At 56.2% G+C, this 14,175-nt stretch overlaps 1 non-coding gene across 1 annotated transcript; it reads left to right on the top strand.

The window, feature by feature from the left end:
- The first annotated feature begins 2,272 nt into the window (after window positions 1-2,272).
- On the top strand, window positions 2,273-2,460 carry LOC119094851 (U2 spliceosomal RNA). The gene has a single exon (XR_005093818.1). It is a non-coding gene; the product is annotated as a U2 spliceosomal RNA (small nuclear RNA).
- Window positions 2,461-14,175: the final 11,715 nt, after the last annotated feature.

Raw genomic sequence — 14,175 nt, 5'->3', positions numbered from 1 at the left:
ACGACGCAAGTGCGTTGTTCGTCCCCTCACGCGATTGGCGATCACCGATGACGTGACCAGACATCGGTCACGTTACAGCACACCGTCACTATCAATAGATGCACATTGCCGCCGATACGCGGCACACACCCTCTCTCCGCGCCCGTGGGCGCGCGACTGACGCCGGGACGCGTGTCGCTGCCGTCGAAATTCTCCAAGCCGCTTCTACTAGAGATTGGAAGCACGGGCGCTAGATGGCTGTCGCACCGGGCGACGAAAGCCCAGCTGGTCGTACTGCGTTTGCGTTCACGGCAGCTGGAGAATTGAGTTGCCGACTTGTTGCATGTTGAGTGCGGCGTCGCCCCGCGTCGCGTGGTAGAGCGCGGCCGTGAATCGCAAGCGAAGACGCCCATGCACCAGAGGAATGGCGCCAGTCCGGCAAGGCCGCACGGCCTCCGGCTGCGGTGCCCGTGCGCTGGAGCTGGCAACACAACCGACCATTCGACCACCCGCAGCAGATGTGTGAATGCCACGCTGCCGGCTGAGACATCTGGCCGCAGGGCGTGCAACACTGATATGCACAGCCGGCGGCCATGGTCATTGTCAGGCGTTTGGTCTGTATGGCGTTCGCCATTACAACCATGTGATGCGTTGGCGCTGCATGTTGCCGGCCTGACTGCACGCGCTGCTGGTGACATGGCATCGGCCGGCTAGCCAGGCCAAACCGCGAGAGGAAGCTCCAGTAACCCCGCCAATGTTTAAAAATCAGTTCAATATTCTGGTCCCCATTTGGGGGACGTATCAGATATGATGCTCATGAGAACAGATTTGTAGTCATAAAAGGTCATATTTCATTATAGGAAATGGTAAAAAGACAAACGGATGCACTCAAGTTGTGCAGCGCATGTACACGCGACAGTGTTTTACAAAAAAGCCATACTTGCATAATGCCACGGTACGGTGTAGCGTGCCGCCAATGGGGTGAAGCGCTGGCTCACCGCGCTGCCCATGGTGGGCATGGTCGGGGGGGGGGGGGGGGGGGGGGAAGGTCGTCGGCGGGATCCGACATCGCCCCGTCAATGCTGCCTGGATTGCAGGCCTTTGGCGGTCGGCGACCTCACCGCAGCCAGACGGCACGTCCGCGGCGACGACACAAGTTGCCCCAGTTGCCCAACGCCTACGGACATTGCAGGGAAGCGGCCAACCCACAGCCGGCCGGCCAACCCAGGGAACGGGCGGGGGCTACACGCCGGAGTGCGACACCGTCTGGGAAGCATCTCGTGTTGATTCCATATGATTACACTAATGCACAGATCAAGTAATAATCAGTACAGCACGTGCACACGCGCCGCTAGCAGAAATAGCGGAGGGGGAATGTCTTGATCATTGTCACGTAAATACACCAACACACGGATTCGATGAGAACAAGTAGAACATAATTCCGACAATGGGGCAGCGTCTCGTTATGATCTGCATTCCATTGCACCAATGCACGGAAAACATCAGGATCAATTGCACCCACACAGTGGGCATCAAACCCTAAGTTGGGGAGTGGGGGGGGGGGGGGGGGCGGACATCTCGTGATGCGGTGATTACACTAATACACAGATCAAATAACACAGTAGGAGAAGGGTGGGTGCGGCAGTACTACACTTTGAACTGAGCCAAAATGCCGAGAAGCGATGCAGATGCAACTGCAACAGGTGCATTTGTGTCGTGTCAAGCGAAGACGCCCATGCAGCTGAAGACGCCCATGCAGGAGCAGGTCGCCCGCCTCGTCCTGAACAGCGCGCTGGCCCCGTGGCAGAAAGTGGACGCGCCCCGCGCGTTCATCCTGCCACGGCTGACCCATTGCCTCCGGCTGGGTCTGCCCCCTAAAACAGGCTCTGCGTCAGTTCGACGCCGAGCTTCGCTGGAGGGTCAACGGGGCACTCCATCTGCCCTCTCGTGCGTGCCAGGAGTAGCCTGCACGCCAGCATCCTCGCGCGGCTGTGTTTGTCTTACCGAGCTCGCCTCCGAGGCCGACATTCTCCCCCTGGCGGCGCGCTACGTCGCGCCAGAAAGTTGCTTTGCAGCGCCATCTGCTGCGCAGCTGGTGGCGCTACCACTGCTCAGTTATTGTAGTAACGTAAGGTGGCGCCACTAGCACAACCTGTGCGTTGCGCGACCTGGCGCTTGTTCACATTGCTCTTGCCGTTCTTATAATGCCATTTCTTGAATTTCATCCAACAACCGTGTCGCGTGTAAATGCCCTCCACATCGTGGAGCGGCATCCGCTTCTCTTTTTCTTTCTCTTGTTATCAAACATGCATTGTTCTGAATAAAAATATGTTGTTATAAGCTTAATATCTGATACGTCCTCTACATGGGGACCAGAATATTAAACTGATGTTTGAACATTGGCGGGGTTACTGGAGCTTGCTCCTGCCCTGTCGCGGGTTGGCCTGGCATTGCACTACAGCCAGGAGCGGCCCATTTTATGCTGACAGCGGTGTCAATAAATCAATATATGCTCTAATACATGTATAATCAGTACGTGTGTTCAATATGGTCTTGCGGCTATGCTGCATGCGCGCCGCTGCTGGCACACAGCCAAGACGCATCACCTCAGATGTGTGGGCCGACGCAAAAGCCAGCACGAGCAGAGCATGGCCAGGGCCAACAACAAAGTCAACGACTACATAGCCAACAATGAAGAAACACGCCAAGAAAGAACCTAAACAAACACAAAAAACAGCAATAGCCATCAAATGTCAACACTGTGGCCGCCGGCGAAAACACATGATTGACATCAGCTCAAAGGCGGCCGATGCCATGTCACCAACAGCGCGTGCCGTCAGGCCGGCAACATGCAGCGCCAACGCATCACAGGGTTGTACAAGACCAAACGCCTGACAATGACCGTGGCCGCCAGCTGTGCATAACGGCGCAGCTGTGCGCGCCCCACGGCTAGATGGCTCTGTCGGCAGCGTGGCATTCACGCATCGCCTGCGGGCCGGCCGGGGGTCAGCTGTCTGCCCTGCTCCAGCGCACGGGCCCGGCAGCCGAAGGCCGTGCGACCTTGCCGGCCTGCCGGCATTGCTCGGCTGCATGGACGTCTTCGCTTCCGAAGCGCGGCCGCGCTCTAACACGTGACGCGGCGCGACGCCGCATGCAACTTGAAACAAGTCGACAACACAGCCTGCCAGCTGCACGGGGACGTGACCCCACCCTAGGGGTGGGAGCGACGGCTCTCCGCGACTGGCGGTCGAGGGCGAGAGGGCGTTCGGCGCCTTCTCCCCCCGGCGACCGCGCCTCGCTGATGGTGGGCACGAAGGTCTCCCTCCCGCCGACGGGAGCCGGATAAGGCTGGGTGGGGTTCCCGGCGGGGCCTCCAATTTGTCCGCAGCTCTGGCTCGCGGTGGAGTCTATGTGACTGGTCCGCGCCGGGGTTACAGCTTGGTATGCCTCGGATGCAGCGCTGTTTTGAGTCGGCGAAATGGGGGGGGGGACGTAAGTCGGGTATCCAGGGTGATCCCGAGATACTGAAATTGGGTTTAAATTGGGTTCGCTGGGCATTTGGGGTCACGCGCTGCCTAGAACAAGTAAGTGCTGCTGATTTTAGCAGTGGAATCTCAGGACCTCACCGTTCACACCATTGGTGGGTGTCATTTAGAGCAAATTGTACGAAGCGATTTGTTCGATCAACACCGGGGTGGGTAAGCCACACCGCCAGGGTCGTCAGCGAAAAGGGGATACGTCAAATGTGGCGAAATTTCATGCAAATGATTACGAACGTCGTTGATCATAATTAAAAATCAAGCGGTGACCATTCCTTCAAATAACTTCCATGCACAGCTTGACAGAGAAATAGAGCGATAATTCGAAGGGTCAGACGGAGGCTTACGAGGTTTTAGTATCGGGATAAGAGTGCTACAGTGTAAAGTGTCAGGGAACCTTTCATTAATCCAACTATCGTTAAAGGCAGAGAGCAGATTTAGCAGTCCAGACCCAGATTTCTGAAAAAAGCGTAAGCGATTTGGTCTAGACCGGTCTGGTCTCGTCTGGTATGGTCTGACGGCTGTCCCTCGGTGTTGTATGTGTGTGTTCATTTTCTGGGGAGGGGAGCGAGGCCGTCTTGCTGCTCGTGCAGCGGTGCGGGAGCGCATTTCGACATGGCCAGCGCGGGTCCGTTTGGAGGGGGCGGGGGAGACGGAGGGCGGGCGGGGCGGGGGTCCTCTCTCAGGAGACGGGGAGGTAGTCCGACTCGACCCTGACGGTTCTACCCCCAGACTGGTTCGGGGGGAACCAGTCGTTGATGACCCCGGTTCCGACAAGGCTCTCGGGCGCGCACAGCGTGCGCCGCTGAACGGCCGTGAGGTCTGAGGTGGCGTCAACGGTGTCTCGGTTCTGGCCCGAGGGGCCGGGGGACGAGCCTCAGGGGGCCGAAGCGGAGGGTGGTGGCCCGGGGACCAGACCTCAGGGGCCGGGAGCCAGGCCTGGCGGGCCAGGCTGCGGGCCTTGGGGGCGCCGCTCAGATGGTGCTCGTTGGGCGGGACCGCACGCCCGCTCTCTACTACACCACGGGCGGCTGGGGTGGGTCGGGCGTGCGCCTCCGCCGCTGTAGGTCAGGCCCCAGTCTCCAGGGAGGGAGCGCGAGGAGGGGGGGAGCGGGGAGGAAGCGTTGTTCTTTTGTTTTTTCCTGAGGTTTGCCCTCGCCAGAAAACGCATCAGACAATTCCTGTCGTGGCACTGCACCATAGTTGTAAAGAGGCGACAAAGCCCGACGTTTTGTCCACTACGGCATGGCACCCGTGCATTTCAAATGAGATTTCAGCTATTTTGTATGGGAAATAAAACCAAGAGTGCTCCAATATAGTCCCAAACATGTTTTAATACATTCTCTTGAGCCTCATGTTTCATGTTCTTTGTAGTTCCATTAGAATAACGTGCTCCCGTCAACTCACGTCCCGTCCCGTCCCGTCCCGTCCCGTCTCGCTCCGTCAACGTCAAGAGTATAGGGTGCTCAGAGCAAGCGAGAAGCACAAAAGACCAACGTGATGGGCTCCAAAAACGATTGGGAGTGTCGTGGCTGGCGGGAGTTTAGGACCACGGCCAGGGCGCAGGGCCCTCCGAGCAAAGGAAGATTAACCATCAGCAGTGTGCATGAATTAATGTTCCTATGCAACCAACAGTGCCCGGACAAATTAACAGAGAGGGCGCCGACAGAAGTGAAGAGTCCTTCGCAAATGAGATCAAAGCGAAATACCCCTAGCTCAAAGAAGAGGGCCCGAGAGCAACGGAGAATCGGGCGGCCTCTTGCCTTACCTCATATGAGCACCAGCAGCAGCATAAGGCCCTCGGAGCAGGTCGAAAGAGCCTGAGACCAATGTGAAGAGCCCCTGAGCAACTGAGGATATCCTGGAATGTGCGGCCACGAAAAAAAGTATTTTATATGCCAAAGCGTGCAGCCTTTCAGGCGAATCGGGAGAACCCGTGGAGGAGAGCCTGATCGATCAAGAGTGCCAAAGCATGTAGGCAGATAGTGCCCCAAAACAGCGCAGAGCCCCACCAGAAAATTCAAAGGGATCAAGGGCAATGTGATAGGCGCCTTAGCGACAGAATTCACCCGGGAAGTGGACATGTAAGGCGCTGGCGACAGCGTAAGGCCTGCGGACTCCAGAATGAACCCAACATTTTCCCGATCACTCCCCTGAACTATGGACTGAGATCCGTGCTATGCACTATATATATAAACTATATATAGTTCTAAAGGCTATGGAATGAGGACTGAAACCAATCAGAAGGGTCGCTTTGGATTGTGACAGAGCCCGATGCTCGAAGGTGGTTTATCCTGGGATGTGTGTACCATCCACCCAGGCAAGCACAGGCCTTAGTGCGGACTGTGTATCACCCACCCAGGCATGCACAGACCTTAGCGCGGCCTGTGTTTCACCCACCCAGACATGCACGGACCTTAGCGCGGACTGTGTATCACCCACCCAGGCATGCACAGACCTTAGTGCGGCCTGTGTATCACCCACCCAGGCATGCACGGACCTTAGCGCGGACTTCTGCGATTTAGATGCCCAGTTTCAGCGCCTCCCCATCGACTATCCATCGGTAAAGATAGCTTTACGCGGAGATATGAACTGTGCTCCTCTGAAAACCATCCATGACCACGCAAAATGTGCGTTGACTGAATTTCTGTCCGATTCATCCGCGTCTGTGTGAATCACTACGTACCTGTGAAACCAGAAATACGGGGTTCGATTCCCCGCGGTGCCCGCCCTTCCTGCCATGGGTAAAGCTCCAATTACACACACACACATGCATGTCCGATTAGTGTGTATGGGGAGGGGGGAGGGGTTCTGCGGTGGGCGACGTGCGCGGCTGCCTGGCCGCCGCTGGATGTTGTGCGCCGCCGGCTGCCGCTGTCACACCTCTTCACAAGAGCGACTTTATAATGAGGAGCCCATTGGTCAGCATACGAGCTCGATGATGTTAGCACACGGCTCGGCACGCTGTGGCTCCGGTGCACCCGACATCAACGCACACTCATGTGAGCCACAGAGCTAGGGTGAAGCGGGTGACCAGGGCATTGGCGGAATGGTGGGTCCGGTCAGGCACCATGAACGGCTGTCTCCCCGCCCATGGCTGTGCGCCCTTAACTACTGCACCTGATAATACTGCTACTAACTACTGCAACTGATAATATTTCAACGGGGCAAAAACGAAACCGCATGCATTCGATGCATCATGCCTTGGCATCATAATTGGTTCGTCGGCGTGGGTCCTCTTTCAGTTAAGTTAAATTCATTTATCGCATTTCGATCTTGCCATAGTGTATCACGTTAATTTGCCAGCTTGGCACCGAAGCAGCTGCTGGGCCGACAGCTGGACGAGCTGGGCGGCGACTCGTTTCCTCGGCTGACCTCCGGGGTGACGGCTCCCTGTTTGGACGACGCTCCCCGCGTTCCGTCCACAACGGGCGGCTCACCATTCGCACGGCCGCACCCACCGCTCGCAGCTTCCCGCTGCCGCACATGCGCCTTAGGCAGCGCCTCGTCCAGCCCCACGGCACGCCCCTCGGAGGCCTGGGGGTAGACAGCGCGCTCCACGGGACGGTGGGGCCCCTCGGCAGAAGAAGAACGCCCGGCACGACCTGCGTCCACACCTCACGGTCTCCTCGGCCGGCGCGCCCTGGAGACTCGGCCTGACCGGCGACCTGAGTCCCTCGTCGCCCTCCCTTCGGGCGTCGATGGCGGGATCTCTATGGTGTTTTAGGATGGCCAGTGCAATGGCGGCGTCTATGTTTGTCTCCAACGATGTTTACATTCTGCGTGTAAACACCAGCCTACCGTGTCCGGCGCCCCGCTGGGTGGGTAACCAAGTGACAGACAGGTGGGCGGAACCCTAAGAAGGGACGAATTGAATGGGCACCATTTCAGAAAAGAAGCAGCTGCACGTGCCACTGGAGGTTAAAAGCGCCCGCGTGGAGGGAAGCGATAACTGAGTAACACTCCACGCCGGCAGTGGTCAGGAGGGTGACCCGGGACGGCATCTGACACGTTTTACCGAGAGTGTGTACGGGTAAGGGCCGTCGCCATCTTTGCCAGCGTGTAATGCAGGAGTACGGTCGGCTTGCATTTATTGTAATCCTCCGTAGCGTCACATACCGGTGGAAGAGAAACCTACGTGTGAAATTTGCAGCCGTTGATTCGTGTTGTGTGCGAGCATATTGCTGAGTTTTGGCACGTACGCAACGGCTTTAATTTTTATCTTGTCGATGCCTTTTAATATCACGACTCACGTTACTGCAAAACAAGCAAGTTTGGATTTCTCGCGAAGTGAAAACTGAATCGGATTTGGATCATGACCCGCCTATCCCACACGGAAACGGACACAACAAGGGGATGCCGGCGACAGAGTTGTCTTCTATTCCAATTATCTGGATTGGCTCAGAACCTGCTCACTGGAACCAGGTTCAGCTCACGACTTACGTCCGTTCCAAATGTTTTACCTCGTCGCTATGGCACTTATCGTTATAATGCTAACCATTCTCTTTTCAAGCACAATTGCTGCTCAAGCAGGGTTGTAATCTTCTATTCACCGGAAGTGTTGCAAGCCCCAACTTTGAAGAAAGTCCCTCGAATTTATTTATTTATCTCATTATTTTCCAAATATATTTCCGGATCTACGCCTCTATTACCAAGACCTGAGAACCACGCTTTCATTATGGTAGACTATCCACAGGGAGCAGAGGGCGGAAAGAGAGACTCTTCATAGCTCAATATCTTCGGCTGTAGTTGCGACACGTAATCTGCCCCTGGACCAATGGCAATAGCCGCCGCATTTGCCGTTTGGACAGCTTGGCGGACACAGCGCCTTGCATTTGTATCACAGTGACAGCTTTCTGTAGACTTGTGCGACGCACGGGTGGAGTCGGCGCATAACACAGTTCGGCAGCGCCATGACAGGCCACATCAACCGATGTACCCATTGAAGGCTGGGACCGTGCGTGTGTCGGCCTCAACAGTGGGTGTGTTGACGATCAGGACCTCAACATTGGAAGCGGAGCTCGGAGCCTCTACTGGAGAAACCATGGGTTCCTGAATGGTTATTGTCCCATGGTGTCAGCCGGAAGAGCAAGGGACGACAGGCAGTAGCAATGCCACCGTGCCATCGCTGCTGTGCTGTATCTGAGGCAGCACTGCCGGCCGTGTGCAGCAATGGCCGCCAGCATCACAACTTCGGCACCGAGCACAGCGCCTGGTCCTCCCTTGGCCGCGCTGGCGACAGCCAGCTTTAGACGAATGACGACGCGACAGGCTCCACATGTCAAATACAGGAAAGCTATACGCCTTCTGGCAGACGTTGTGGCAGAAGTCCTTAGCCACAGCCTGTAGCCCGTTGGCTGCATAACACCTGTCAAATATATTTCACAGACATCAAAATCTACGATGTGTATTGTCTCTGATAACTCGCAACACGTTCCATAGCACATCGGTCGCATCTGTAGGCTATACATGTTAAATATATATATATATATATATATATATATATATATATATATATATATATATATATGTGTACATATAAGTCGAAAAATCGCTCGTACTCAATGTTTTAATTGGCGGTTAGTGACCGTATTAAATCTGTTTTCTTTTTTAACTCTGCTGAAGAGTTGGCAGCAGAAGGAATCGATCCTACACCTGGATATCACAGCGCGTGCATAGGCCTATGTTTTGCCTTAAAGCTCGGAAGCGCCGCGGCGCGCCCTTTTAGGCTCAGAAATGGAAAGAGAATTGTTCAAGCTTCATTTCTATGCACTTTTCATGCACGTATGTGTTTAATATGTAGAAAGCCGTGAGCCCGAAAAAAGAACATTAGCATGGGACTCTCGGGGCTAGTCGACAAATAGGGTGATGACTTGAAATATCGGTCAGAGGTCCTTTTGTACCGTTAATGACCCCCTGATACAATGCGGATGTCTAACTCGGCCAGAGACCGCGAACACCGGACAGATGGCTCCCTGTCATCCTGAACTTTGGGAAGCATTTGCCAAACAGGAGCGAGATCAGGGGTCACGATTGGCATTGGCCTGGGTCTCTGAAACAGTGATTGGGCCCCTTGTCGGCCAGGGGTCCATAGTGCGTGACCAGGGGATATGTCTCGGCTAGTGGTCCCCAGTCGGTCATGGACTTTGATGACGTTCGAGGAGCGACCGGAGGACCCCGCGGGACCCAAGATCAACGGCACGATTGGACTCGGACCCGGCCCCCTCCCACCCGTAGTGCCATAACCTGACACATCAGTCAGAGGGCTTCTATTAGGGCCCCTCTTGCTAAAGTTCTGTATCCCTATTTGTGGGGCCTTGGCAGTGAGCCAAACAGCCGGCTCCATCTGGCATGCATAAAAAGCTAACTGACCGTAAAACAAGAAGCTTTCAACGTCAATTCATGCAAATACTAAGATAATGGTATGATAATGCTGCAGCCATGATGAATTCGGGCATGACAATAAAACAATAAGACATAATACAAAAATATGACGCCAATATGATACTAGAATTCCAACGCCTGGAGAGACACATCTTTGAATAAAAAGAGCGCAGAGCGCCAGGCGCCGCCACAGTGAATAAGTGTGCGTATGGGGAAGGTGGTCTTCTGACTCGTAAACACAACTATCTAATACACCAACGAAAAACCATCCTACCAGTTCCGACATAAAAAACTATCTGAAACCACTACGGGGCGCTTTGAAACAATTTTCACGACAAAGCTTAACAATACCGGCATTTCGGTACTATCAAGCAATTCCGTACTGCCAGGTACTGGAAGTACTGAAACTGTTCGGCAACTGTTTAAATGCATAGAACACTTGCCACTGCATTTACACACTATATGGACCATACCATTTCATTCAATATTACAAAATCGAGCTTGGAAATTTTAATTTTTTCTCAAAAACAATGGTCACGCCCAATATTTGTGGTCATCACCCGGTGACCAAACATGTAGTCAACTAGTAGCAACATCATTTTACATCCTCTGCGAGTAAAAGCAGCCTTCTATTTTCATTGGTTTGAGAGAAATGATTTTCCAACGTTTCACTACCCAAAACATGGTCGTTTTCAAATTCTGCACAGGCGTTGCGTTACACCTGTTTTGACGCATAATTGCCTTCCCGTGCCATGGTGTGACATAAACTGTCCTGTGCCGTAAAGTTCTCAGTTTGGTACAATCAAGGTGAAATTATGTTGAAAAATGGCCATCTCGTGCAAAACGCGTCAACAAGCACAGAACATGCATCCGCTTTGTACTCGCGCTGAATTTGCTATTGGCCCTCATTTGAGACCCAAAAACGTCCGATTCTGAATTTGGACTTGTTCGCAACAAAGTGGCCGCGGCGAGATTTGTGATCACTTGCATGTTGAAAGCAACGCTACGGCATGTTTGTTCCCACCATTGTGTGGAACCACCTGCCTGCTGCAGCCGGCCGGCGCTCCAAGCCAGCCGATCGCCGAGAACGGCGGCGAGGCGCTGGGCCGCCAGCGTGCGCACGTGGCCGGCCGCCTGTCGCTGCTGACCGACGAGCAGCGCCTCGTCTACGAGGTCATGCGGCGGCTGGACGCGGGCGGCGGTGGTCCCATGTTTCTGCAGGCACCGGGAGGTAAGTAAGCAGCCGCACTTTCAGAAGCGCAAAGTTTTGCGATTGCATCACGCCATCTGTGTCGTCAATGACGTCCGCAACCCCGCAGGGGCACCGGCCTCGGCCGGTATAGGGGACTAGCGCCCCCTCGGGTCCCAGCTCCGGTAACGGGTGGACAGCGCAAGCTGTTCCTCTCAGGACGTAGCGACCCTGCCGGTACGTGAGCTCCTGCTCCTTGTCCCGCGCCGCTCCCTCCACATTACCCGCACTCCCGCATCCGGCCCTATCACCACTCTTCATTCTCGTTTTATCGGGGTCACCGTGCCCCCTCGCCCACGTCCCCGGGTTGATCGGATTCTGGTGGCTGAGGGGCGCGTCGTGCGGGTCAGTCACGGTGCGTCCCAACACTCCACTTTGGCCAGGATATCAAGGGGGCGTGGGGGGCCCGTGGGGCCCCACACGGGTCTAGCGACTTGTCGCTCGCGTTGCGGTTGGGTGCTCCTTGCTTGGGTGCTGGATGGTCTGTACGGGTCTCCGCTTGGGGCGCCTGGCCGCGCGCAGCGGCTTAAGGGGTCAAGGGGCGGCGGCGCCTGAACCCCGGTCAGGACGGGGAGGGTCTCCCCGGTTACACCTGGGAGGCGTCGTTCGCCCCGTGTAGCGCCGGGGTAGCCCTGGCGGCACCACCACCCCCTGGGTGAGTGGGTCGTCCCCCAGTTGGGCTCCGAGGTGGGTGTGGAGCCTCGGTTGTCGCACGCTAAAATGTTACATGCATGGCAACTTTCTTTTAAAAAGAACACCCGCACCACGAAAGAGGGGGCGGACTGAGGCTACAGGTGGAAGTGTGTCAGCGCCTACCACCTCGAATCATGACTTTCTGAAGCGCAGAGAAGCAAGGGTATCATCAGCTGTTTTGACCTGAGAGATGTCCAGTGATGAGGAAATAGTCGACGGTCTCGCTGAGTTCGGGGTGACAGATGCTCGCCGCATCAAGGTGCGCAGGGGGTGCGCAGCTGGTCCCCACGAACAAACATCGCGCTGAAATTTAACCGTCCTGACATACCACCCGAAGTAAGGGTAGGCTATGTAAAGGTGAAGGTGCGTCTTTTATGGTCGAACCCCATGATATGTTTTAAGTGCCAAATGTTTGGACATACGAAGGACTTCCTGCCGCAACCAGCCAGCATGTGGCAAGTGTGCTTCTCCGGAGGCATCCGAGTGATCAGTGCACTGCAGCGAACCGATGGTGTGTGAACTGCGGGAAAAACCAGAAAGCTCACTTAACTTCGATCGTCCATGCCCGGCGTACGCCAGAGACAAGGAGATCATCGCACTGAAAACCACGAAGAACATCTCATTTCGGGAAGCAAGGGATTTGTATGAACTGAGCCACTCTAAAACATCATATGCCACAGCGACTAAGGCTCCTGTCCCACCTAAGGTCTCCTTAGACCAGATGACTGGAACGCAGTTCATTAAACTGCTTACATCGTTCGGGCTGTCGGTTGTACCGGCGTCTCAGGTGCACGCCACAGCATCGGCAACATCGTCCCCCGTCTCGATGGCACGCTGTGCCCCCTCTGAGACACAGGCCAGCTCACCAGTTGTTACCTCGCCGCCTCTCCCGACACCGGCGGAAAGCAGTGAGTGGACCGTAGTCCGCCGGAGCCGAACTTCCAGGTCTTCGCCGGTAAGCACGCGATCACCGGCTTCACAGCCGTCCTCCCCAGGAGCATCACGTTCTACAACACTGAGTGAGACGATGGGACGAAAACTGGACAACCTTAAGCGCCATGAGGCGGAGAGACGGGCGCGCGAGGCAGAGTGTACATGCCTTTAGGAGCAGAAGATGGCGAAGGCAGCCAGTCGGCTGTCGGGTGCGGGCCCCGGGCCTGCTCCCACGGGGAGGTAGTCCCCCCCCCCCCCCGAAAGCATTTGGAAGCTCCCTCAGGCCCCTCCGACTCGCAGAGAGGCCCGTCTATGGGTCCTCCGCCACCACCGCCACCTAGGACCACGGCGTCGCCGGCGCCAAATGCACGGCATGATGCACCAAACCGCAAGCACTCACCATGTGCGTTCGCAGTGCGTGTACATGTGCGATGCATTTCTTTCTCCGGCAGGTTCTGGCAAGACACTCCTGGAGAACCTGCTGCTGACGCTGACGGCCAGGCGCCGGCGGCGAGGCCATCGCCGTGGCGTCGTCCGGCATCGCCGCCAGCCTCCTGGATGGCGGCATGGCTGCCCACTGTCGCTTCAACATCCCACTCCACCTGCACGACGCGTCTACCTGCCCTGCGCAACAGCTCGCCGGCCGCCGACGATTTCAGACGCTGCGTGCTGCTGGTGTGAGATGAGGCGGCAATGGTGCACCGGCGGGCAGTGAAGGCCGTCGACGCGGTGGCGCCACGTGCGTGAGCGGGAGTTCGGTGGCCTCCTTCCCGTTTTCGCGGGCGACTGGCAGCAAATCCTGCCGGTTGTCAGGGGCGGTGCCAGGTATCACATTGTCGACGCGTGTCTCAAGTCGTCTCCCCTGTGGCAGCACGTGACGTGCCTCACGCTGCGCACCAATGTGCGCGCTGCAGGGGGACGCCGAGCGGGTGAGTACGCCCGTTTTCTCTGCCGCTGGGGTCCCGGGGTCCAGCCAGCTGCCCCTGTGCCCCTACACAGAAGACCATGTTGTGCTGCTACCGGCGGTGCGCAGCTCGGCGCGGTCCTTGGCTGAGTTGGCGGCCCGGATTTACCCCGACCTGTCGCAAAACATTAACGACACAGAGTGGCTCGAAGAGCGGGCCATCCTCACCGTGTTCAGTGCCGGCGTCAAATGGATCAATGACTACTTCATTGACCGTCCGCCGGGCCGGGGCACGTGTACACGAGCGTTCGCGTGGCGTTCGTGGCGTTCGCGTGGACAACGTTCCCCGTGAGCGTGGTTCTCCGGGGACAACAACAACGACAACAACAACAAACGACAACGACGACGACACAACAGTAAGTCAACAGTCACAACAACGACGACACAACAGGAGCCGGGGACAGACGAAGAAGCGGGTCGGTGTGTACCTGCCC

This window comes from Pollicipes pollicipes, unplaced genomic scaffold (assembly GCF_011947565.3).
Source record: "Pollicipes pollicipes isolate AB1234 unplaced genomic scaffold, Ppol_2.1 Scaffold_4202;HRSCAF=4946_pilon_pilon_pilon, whole genome shotgun sequence".
Classification (NCBI taxonomy): Eukaryota; Metazoa; Arthropoda; class Thecostraca; order Pollicipedomorpha; family Pollicipedidae; genus Pollicipes; species Pollicipes pollicipes.
The sequence above is the reverse complement of the archived record's forward strand: the minus strand, read 5'-3'. Positions and strand labels throughout refer to the sequence as shown.